Raw genomic sequence first — 11,919 nt, 5'->3', positions numbered from 1 at the left:
ATATATATATATATATATATATATATATATATATATATATATATATGATGGTGTTGGTATGTATGAAAATCATTAAACAATTTTTTTTGGATAAATTTTGATGGTGTTGGTATATATGAAAAATCATTAAACAATTTTTTTTTGGATAAATTATCTTTATTTGGTTTTCCACTTCAGTTTATATTGACCTGCGAGTTTAAAATTATATAATATAAAAATATTGTTTTTCCTATAATATAAAGTGTTGAACTAAATCGTAATTTGTAATGAAATATATGACGACGATGAAATATTTTTTGTAATGAACTCTTTCGATTCACATCCGTAAATCTTAACAACATTACTAAATGGTAAAATTTAAGATCATTCATTTTTATCTATTGATTTATCATTATTATCAGGTATGATTGTATGAAGATTAAAAAACATTAAAAGATTGTCAGTTTCATGTGTTTGATTACATTTTAATATGTCAATTGATTTAACGTATTTAACAATATTATAATTATTTTTTCTTCTATAATATAGGTCCACGTTTTAAATCTTCGTTACTTTAGTTAGTGAAGAATCATGCAAATATTTACACCTTATATATTGCTCTAATATGGCTCAAGGTTCACATATTTTTTTAGTGTTTTGGTTTTAAAATTTCTATAAAGACTTTTTTAGAGGAGCTGATATGTCACTTGATTTAACGTATTTAACGATATTACAATTATTTTTTTCTTCTATAATATAGTCCACGTTTTCAATCTTCGTTACTTTAGTTAGTGAAGAATCATGCAAATATTTACACCTTATATATTGCTCTAATATGGCTCAAGGTTCTCATATTTTTTTTGAGTTTTTGGTTTTAAAATTTCTATAAAGACCTTTTTAGAGGAGCTGAGTAAATTTGACGATATTAAAAAGCTTAAATATTTATGACAATTTTGCAGATCAAATGGTAAAAGAATTTTACGTCAATAAATTTTCTCAATTACAGTTTTTTTAGATATCATTATATAAAAAAATAGCATAATGCAAGTGTGCAATATCTATGTCCAAGCGAGGAAGAACATACAACAAATTTATTAAACAATTTGAGTGGATGCTTGATAATTTTCATTGACTTTATATAAATAATATTAACATTTTTTTTATGAATATAATCATAATTTTTTTTATAATGATTTATGAGGATAACCAACTTTTCATAAATGATAGAACTTCGTGAAGACGTATGTAGTCAATGCGAGAAAATATATACAACCGTTGTGCCTATTATAACATTATGCATTTCAAAAATGTTGATAGTTAATGAATTTATATTATTTTTTATTCTTAATAATCAAATCTTTTTATTACTATTATCACAAAAGTTAACACAAAAGTTACTACTTTCATGTCAAAACTCCTCAAATATAATTAAGGATAACAAAATACCATTTTTCCATTATTATTTTTTAAATAATTTATACACATTTTATGGCTTCACGACGAATTATCTTAAGAAGTAATTGTGAAGAAGTAATTGTGAAGATGATTTGTCCAAACTAAGAGTTGAGTCATCTAATAAAATTTTGTCATTTTAACTTATATATTAAATTATTCTTTATTAAATTTAAAATTTGTTTGACATTATGCCCATATTTATTTTTAATATGCTAAATTATAATATCTTTTGGTCAACAAATAATGTTTTTGACATTATCTAAAATTGATTATAATACTCATTATCTCCTAATAATGATCATATTATTTTTTAAATAATTTATGCATATTTTTTAAATCTTCATACACAGTGAAGAATCCGTGCAAATATTTACACATTTTATGGTACTCAAACGAATTACCCTAAAGTGTAATTGTGAAGATGAATTGTCCAAATTAACCTTGAGTCATCTAATAAAATATTGTCATTTTAATTTATGTGTTAAATTATTTTTTATTTTTTTACTTTATGCCCTTATTTGTTTTTAATATGCTAAATTATAATATCTTTTAGGTCAACAAATAATTGTTTTAACATTTTATATCTAAAATTGATCATAATACTCATTATCCCCTACTAATGATCATAATTCTATTTATTTTCTAATTTTGTAGATATTTATTTATTTTAATTATGAGAATGTTTATTTTAATATGTTTTCTAAAATTTATGATTATTTTCAGATAAAAATTTTGTTTATGTTTACAAATAAATTCAACTTTATTAAAAATATTTAATGAGTTGGTTTGAGTAAGATTATCAGACGAGAAATTGATTAAATTAATGAATAAATGTGAAATGAGATGTTTGATTAATAAAAAAAAGTTAAAATTTGGAGTTAAATGTTTGATAAAATAATAGTATTAATATAGAAGGGAACTAATATTAATATTTTTAAAATTAAAAATTATTTTTATTATTTTTATTTTAAATATATTTAACTTATTTTTTTTTGTCTTTTAATATTCATATTTTAAAATTATTAAATATATATATATATATATATATATATATATATATATATATATATATCCATAAAATACAATAAAAATGTAATATATATTATTAAATAATAAAATTAAAAAATATATTTTGATATATATTTTAAATTTTTAATAAAAAATTATTATTTTCATTTATAATTGTCTTGTATAATTTACTGAAGTATTATACTATAAAATTATTTTTATTAAATAAAAATAATAATTAATGTTATTATTTAATATAAAATTGATAATTATATATATATATTAATATATTATTAAATTAATAAATTTAAACAAAAAATAAAAAATCTTAAAAAGAATTAAAAAAACAAAAATAACTTAAGATAAATAATAAAAAAATATTTAAAAATAATATATGTTTGAAAATATATTTAACTAATCATGTTAAGTTTTAAAATGATAAAGAAAATTTGAGACTTATTTATTATTCATGACAAGTTAGAGACGACACCTTTCTTCATACAAGAGATGACACGGTTGTGGTGGAGGAGGCGAGAAGGAGATATTGAACGAGGGACCTTGAGGATGGAAACATGGGAAGACTTCAAGACTGAGTTTAAACGCTAATTCTTTCTAGAGAATGTCGAGTACGAGGTTAGGAAAAGGTTGAGTCAACTTGTACACAAATTGACCATCAAGGAGTATGTGAAGGAGTTCCAAGAGTTGATGCTCGAGTTACCCAGTCTAACTATATATTTAATAATTAATTATATTAATTTTTTAATTTTTTATTAATTATTTTTGGTTAAATATCAATTTTCACTAAATAGTCAAAATTAATATAGTTATAAAAAACAAAAATAAACTCAACAGGTATTTTTTTTTAGTATTTTATTTTCTAAATAAGTAAATCAACACTAGTAATATCATACCAAAGTAGAATTTTATATAATTTAATTGGTAATATTATCCAAAACTTAATATTTGAAAAAATTAAATTTCAAACTTATATAAATGGAATTTTATATTTTTAATATTTGATAAATTTAAAAATATATATTAACATTAAATTTTTATTAAAACTAATTTTTGTAAAAATTAAATCAATTCAAAATTAATTAAATTTAAATAATATTAGTTTTCTTCAAAAACATTTATATATAAATAATATTTTGTTTATAATTTTATCTTTAAATTTTTTTTTAAAAAAAAAGTTAGGTAATGAACATGAAAATGAAGACATGTTTAGAGAATATAAATTTTACACTTTCATGAGAATAAATGTATGGAGATACACAACAATAATAAACATATAATAACATATATTTATTTATGGGAAAATAAATGAGTTTCGTTCTATATATATGATTCTCTACCTAGCATAGTCTAGGATATATTTTGGGCTTCCGTAACATGCCATAAAATTAGAGATTTGATACAAGTCATTTATCATATTGATTTTGTCTCCTAAATTTACTCTTAATTATTATATAGATTGTCTTATCTCTCATAATTAATTTATATTTTTTTTATCTTTAATCATATTATATATATATATATATATATATATATATATATATATATCAAAAGTTTGAATATTTGAAGAATAATGATTATTTTTATATTTAAAAATATGTTATTTTATTCTTAAAAAAAATTACTTAACTAAACTAATATATATATATATATATAATGATGCTTAATTTTTAAAGTGTCCGGATTGCCGGGTCGAGAGCTGTGGTTAATTTGGATATATGTGAGAGTAAATGGATACTTGGGTCGAATTGTGGGTTGACCCACCCATAAAATTTTTATCGTAATGTTTTTTCACGGTTTTTTATATTATTACTCGTGCAAATACACGGGATACATGCTAGTTATATTAACTCAAATGTTAAAAGTCGGGTTAAGACATCAAATACTGATTCACATTAAAAAGATTTTAAATGGAATTATATTATGATTTTGAAAATTATTGTAATTATTTTTTGAAAATGTGAAAGATAAATTTTAAGGTATATATAATGTTTTTAAGTAATTTTAATTTTTTTTTATAACTATTTATGAATAAGATAATTTTATAAAATTTATTTTTAATTTATCTTTGTTTTATAAGTATCTTACCTAGTTTAAAGAATTACATATTAATTAGGGAATGGATTAAGTAAACATGTTAAAAAAAAACTATGTGCAGGAGTTGAAAAAATATTATTATTATTATTTTCAAATATTGACCATGTTTGGAAGTTTTTTTTTTTTTATATTGTTCTTTCCGGCACAAAAAGACAAGTGAATCAATAATACCATAAAGGAATTAATTGTTTTCTTAATAAATGTTATTAATTTGAGATTGGATAAAACCAAAATCCAAAAGTTACATACGAAATTATTGGTTCCACTGTTTAGATGCTTTGTTTAAGGATTTATAAACTTTTCAACAGCTTACCTACCTAATTTGGAGAATCTATATTATATACAAGAGGAGGGACCATGTAAACTTATTCTTCCAAATACTCATGTGAGTAGAAAAGTATTATTAATGCCAACTTGGTGTAAATATTAATTCCTGGTCACAGTTAATGTTGAAATTTTAAATTAATTCATAAATTTCATTAATTATTGGAAATGGTAATTTGAATAAATAAAATCAAATGAAATTTAAATGAAATTCACATAAAATTCAAACGTGAATTAAAATGAAATTTGATCCAAATAATTAAATTATTGTAATTAATTTGTTAATTATGTAATTAACATTTAATGATTTGAAGAACAATTATCAAATTCAATATATTTAATTTTGTTAATTGTCATCGATAACCTTCATGATATTAGTGCTATCAATTTATTAGCAATTTAGAAAATTATGTAACGTGTATTTTCTAATGAAGAGAAAATAGAAAGGGCAATGAAGAGTCAATCAATCAAAATTAATGGTTGATTTAATTTCATGAAAGTTTATATTTTCAACAATATGAAACACATTATCTCTAATCTCATACCACTTCATCCTATTATATTTTTTCACTCTAGAATTTCAAAAACCCTCTTCTTGTTTTGTGAGTGTTCTTCGAGTTCTTTGCTCGATATTTTTCGTTGAAACCCGTTGATAGTTCAGGTACATTGATCAAGTTTGATTCCTAGTGATTTCAATGCAAAATCACAATTAAATTCGTTGTATCTTAAGAAACAGTCATCTGCGATAAGGTCCAGCACAAACGGGAGACGATGAAACTATTTTAGAGAAATGTGTCTAACACATGCCTCGAATCAACCATCAAATTCGGTGATATGTTCTTCGTATATCTTATTTTATTTTTATTTATTTGTAACATCATATATATATATATATATATATATATATATATATATATATATATATATATATATATATATATATAGTTTCTTCATGGGAAAAACTTTCATTATAACCAACACCCTCTTTTTGAAAAACCTTTAGCAACTAACCTTTCCTTATGATTGTTAATTTTTTCATTTCAGTCAATATTTTTAGAGCTTGATTTGTTTTTAGAGCATCTAACTCTGTTTCCATTGCATCAACCCATTCCTTACTTTTACTGGCTTGATCATATTAGTTTTGTTCTCGTAAAATAGATATCTTTGCCAAGAAACACATATACGAGTAATACAAGCATGTGAAAGTGTGGTATGGATAGGTTTGTAGTGTATGGTATAAGGTAAAAATAGTAGGTTCATAATAGTTTAAAATTTAATGACTATGTTCGAGAAATTTTTTTTATATTTTTTCTCGTACCACTTCAAATTAGTGGTCTAATCACGATAAATATATGTATGTATAATATATATATATATATATATATATATATATATATATGTATATATATATGTATACACATATGTATATGTATACATATATATGATCCTAAAATGCAAACAATATATGATCCCATAAAGCTTGCAAAGAAATTCTCTATATGTTAATAGTATACCGTGCTACGTCATCATAGTCACCATCATCGTCAACATCAACATCAACATCGTTCTTAACCTGTTTCTTGACCTGAACCTTACAATCTTTCTTCAATGGAGGTCCGCAGAAGGAATGGGTTACCTGCATACAGGGGCGGAGCCACCCATGGGCTAGGGTGGGCTCCAGCCCCACCTAAATTAAAATCATAAAAGAATTTTTTTATATATTTGTTTCATATGTGAGTCTTAGCCTAGTTGGCTATGTTATTGAAATGTGAATATGAGGTCAGGTGATCAAATCGGGTCAGGTGTTATCCCTACTCAAGAACTTAACAAATCTCCTAGAATTGATGTTGATGTAAGTTCTCTTAAACTTGATCCAACATTACGTATTCCGATATGGAAATATCCTTTTAATCAAAGAGATGAAATTAGACGAGCTTATATCAAGACGAGGTCATATCAACCTATTAAGGATGAGTACCCGCCGACCAAATTTGTAAATCAAAATCGACGGTTCCAAAGTCATTGGTTTAAGAAATTTACTTGGTTAGAATACTCTCCTTTGAAAGATGCTGCTTTTTGTTTCTCATGTTTCTTGTTTTAACATAACAACCCCAAAACCTACATTTACAATAGATGAATTCAAATATTCAAAGTGAGTTAATGATGAGGATAAATGCTCTTTTGTTATGCATATAGAATATAATATCTCACCTTTAACTTATTATATTTTATTTTATAATAAGATTTATTTATATATAAAATTTTGTAAATTATAATAATAATAGTGTTATCCCTACTCAAGAACTTAACAAATCTCCTAGAATTGATGTTGATGTAAGTTCTCTTAAACTTGATCCAACATTACGTATTCCGATATGGAAATATCCTTTTAATCAAAGAGATGAAATTAGACGAGCTTATATCAAGACGAGGTCATATCAACCTATTAAGGATGAGTACCCGCCGACCAAATTTGGAAATCAAAATCGACGGTTCCAAAGTCATTGGTTTAAGAAATTTACTTGGTTAGAATACTCTCCTTTGAAAGATGCTGCTTTTTGTTTCTCATGTTTCTTGTTTTAACATAACAACCCCAAAAACCTACATTTACAATAGATGGATTCAAATATTCAAAGTGAGTTAATGATGAGGATAAATGCTCTTTTGTTATGCATATAGGATATAATATCTCACCTTTAACTTATTATATTTTATTTTATAATAAGATTTATTTATATATAAAATTTTGTAAATTATAATAATAATAGTGTTATCCCTACTCAAGAACTTAACGAATCTCCTAGAATTGATGTTGATGTAAGTTCTCTTAAACTTGATCCAACATTACGTATTCCGATATGGAAATATCCTTTTAATCAAAGAGATGAAATTAGACGAGCTTATATCAAGACGAGGTCATATCAACCTATTAAGGATGAGTACCCGCCGACCAAATTTGGAAATCAAAATCGACGGTTCCAAAGTCATTGGTTTAAGAAATTTACTTGGTTAGAATACTCTCCTTTGAAAGATGCTGCTTTTTGTTTCTCATGTTTCTTGTTTTAACATAACAACCCCAAAAACCTACATTTACAATAGATGGATTCAAATATTCAAAGTGAGTTAATGATGAGGATAAATGCTCTTTTGTTATGCATATAGGATATAATATCTCACCTTTAACTTATTATATTTTATTTTATAATAAGATTTATTTATATATAAAATTTTGTAAATTATAATAATAATAGTGTTATCCCTACTCAAGAACTTAACGAATCTCCTAGAATTGATGTTGATGTAAGTTCTCTTAAACTTGATCCAACATTACGTATTCCGATATGGAAATATCCTTTTAATCAAAGAGATGAAATTAGACGAGCTTATATCAAGACGAGGTCATATCAACCTATTAAGGATGAGTACCCGCCGACCAAATTTGGAAATCAAAATCGACGGTTCCAAAGTCATTGGTTTAAGAAATTTACTTGGTTAGAATACTCTCCTTTGAAAGATGCTGCTTTTTGTTTCTCATGTTTCTTGTTTTAACATAACAACCCCAAAAACCTACATTGACAATAGATGGATTCAAATATTCAAAGTGAGTTAATGATGAGGATAAATGCTCTTTTGTTATGCATATAGGATATAATATCTCACCTTTAACTTATTATATTTTATTTTATAATAAGATTTATTTATATATAAAATTTTGTAAATTATAATAATAATAGTGTTATCCCTACTCAAGAACTTAACGAATCTCCTAGAATTGATGTTGATGTAAGTTCTCTTAAACTTGATCCAACATTACGTATTCCGATATGGAAATATCCTTTTAATCAAAGAGATGAAATTAGACGAGCTTATATCAAGACGAGGTCATATCAACCTATTAAGGATGAGTACCCGCCGACCAAATTTGGAAATCAAAATCGACGGTTCCAAAGTCATTGGTTTAAGAAATTTACTTGGTTAGAATACTCTCCTTTGAAAGATGCTGCTTTTTGTTTCTCATGTTTCTTGTTTTAACATAACAACCCCAAAAACCTACATTTACAATAGATGGATTCAAATATTTAAAGTGAGTTAATGATGAGGATAAATGCTCTTTTGTTATGCATATAGGATATAATATCTCACCTTTAACTTATTATATTTTATTTTATAATAAGATTTATTTATATATAAAATTTTGTAAATTATAATAATAATAGTGTTATCCCTACTCAAGAACTTAACGAATCTCCTAGAATTGATGTTGATGTAAGTTCTCTTAAACTTGATCCAACATTACGTATTCCGATATGGAAATATCCTTTTAATCAAAGAGATGAAATTAGACGAGCTTATATCAAGACGAGGTCATATCAACCTATTAAGGATGAGTACCCGCCGACCAAATTTGGAAATCAAAATCGACGGTTCCAAAGTCATTGGTTTAAGAAATTTACTTGGTTAGAATACTCTCCTTTGAAAGATGCTGCTTTTTGTTTCTCATGTTTCTTGTTTTAACATAACAACCCCAAAAACCTACATTTACAATAGATGGATTCAAATATTCAAAGTGAGTTAATGATGAGGATAAATGCTCTTTTGTTATGCATATAGGATATAATATCTCACCTTTAACTTATTATATTTTATTTTATAATAAGATTTATTTATATATAAAATTTTGTAAATTATAATAATAATAGTGTTATCCCTACTCAAGAACTTAACAAATCTCCTAGAATTGATGTTGATGTAAGTTCTCTTAAACTTGATCCAACATTACGTATTCCGATATGGAAATATCCTTTTAATCAAAGAGATGAAATTAGACGAGCTTATATCAAGACGAGGTCATATCAACCTATTAAGGATGAGTACCCGCCGACCAAATTTGGAAATCAAAATCGACGGTTCCAAAGTCATTGGTTTAAGAAATTTACTTGGTTAGAATACTCTCCTTTGAAAGATGCTGCTTTTTGTTTCTCATGTTTCTTGTTTTAACATAACAACCCCAAAAACCTACATTTACAATAGATGGATTCAAATATTCAAAGTGAGTTAATGATGAGGATAAATGCTCTTTTGTTATGCATATAGGATATAATATCTCACCTTTAACTTATTATATTTTATTTTATAATAAGATTTATTTATATATAAAATTTTGTAAATTATAATAATAATAGTGTTATCCCTACTCAAGAACTTAACAAATCTCCTAGAATTGATGTTGATGTAAGTTCTCTTAAACTTGATCCAACATTACGTATTCCGATATGGAAATATCCTTTTAATCAAAGAGATGAAATTAGACGAGCTTATATTAAGACGAGGTCATATCAACCTATTAAGGATGAGTACCCGCCGACCAAATTTGGAAATCAAAATCGACGGTTCCAAAGTCATTGGTTTAAGAAATTTACTTGGTTAGAATACTCTCCTTTGAAAGATGCTGCTTTTTGTTTCTCATGTTTCTTGTTTTAACATAAGCAACCCCAAAAACCTACATTTACAATAGATGGATTCAAATATTCAAAGTGAGTTAATGATGAGGATAAATGCTCTTTTGTTATGCATATAGGATATAATATTTCACCACATAATAGGGCAGTTGAATATCTTGATAATCTAATGAATATCCTTGTCATATTGATAAAATACTAAATGCACAATCTTCAGATGAAAAACAAAATAACAGATTACGGTTTACAACAACTATTGAAATCACTCGGTGTCTCACTTTGCAAACGTGTGCATTGAGAGGGCATGATGAGTTTCCATCTTCTAATAATCGTGAAAATTTTATTGAAAAAAAAAAGCGGAAAAAGTTAAATCTAAGATGCAAGTTGGAGTCAACCCCAGGTAATTTTTCATCCTGGCTCCGCCCCTGCCTGCATAACTATTTTCTTCAAAAGTTGCAAGTTGACCTATTTCTGGAAGTCTTCCCGATAGATTATTATACGCTACGGAAAATGTCCCCAAACGATTCAGATTCGCCAGCTTCGATGGAATTTCTCCAGTAAGATTGTTGTGAGAAAGATCTAAACTTTCAATCTGCATTAGGTTTGTAAAGTTTTGAGGAATGTGTCCCCTTAACTAATTGCGTGACATGTTGAGTGCACGAATATGAATTAAATTTCCAAGTATATCTGGAATTTCTCCTTCCAAGTTATTAGATGATAGATCCAATCCAGATATCAATTCCAATGGTTTTCCAATATAGGTATCAACTCTATTCTTAGTGAAAATCACTACATTATCCAAATAACGAGAAGTAAGTTGTATGTCGTGATCTAGCAATTTTGTCTGAGAAGTGTTAGATTCTTTAGTCTAAATCTTTAATCCTTAAGTCTATAATCTATATACTCTATGTCGATAAATTGAGATAAACTGTAATTGCGGAAACGTACCTGGATCTTGAATGAAGAACGGTTCATTAAGCCGTTCTTCGTTCTTCGTTATTCTCTTCTTCTTGATCTTGGATTTGGACCTGAATCTGAATGTGGATCTTCTCGTTCTGGATCTGGACCTGGATCGGAATGTTTGATGTGGGTTGGGTTTAAGTCTTCCAACCCTATATCGATAGCCCTCTTTAATATTCTTGAGAGATGAATAATCAACCTTATTGTTTGATGAGAGAAACAAATAGGTAGGCTATCTATATGGGTTGGGGACCTAGCCCTAATATACCCATTTATTATTCGGCCCATCAACGAAATAATGAATGATATTTCTGCTTCTACACAAATATGTCCCCATATTTATTATAGATGTCTAAATAAGCCCATAACCTTTATACTTTAATAGATTACTTTATTTGGGCTTTAATCTTTATTATGATAACAACTAATATATGTACCCAAATATTGGAAATAATTCCAACAAGAAGATCCTAAGTTGATACAATCGGCTGTTCAAGAGCACAAATAAACCGACATCCTCTCTTATATATAACAAATTTGTTATCAATCATTTTAACGTGCTTTCCATTTGAAGCCACTAGGTAAAATATATAAAAATATAATATTAAGAAAGTGAAAATAT

The sequence above is a fragment of the Impatiens glandulifera genome, chromosome 7, assembly GCF_907164915.1.
Source record: "Impatiens glandulifera chromosome 7, dImpGla2.1, whole genome shotgun sequence".
Classification (NCBI taxonomy): Eukaryota; Viridiplantae; Streptophyta; class Magnoliopsida; order Ericales; family Balsaminaceae; genus Impatiens; species Impatiens glandulifera.
The sequence above is the reverse complement of the archived record's forward strand: the minus strand, read 5'-3'. Positions refer to the sequence as shown.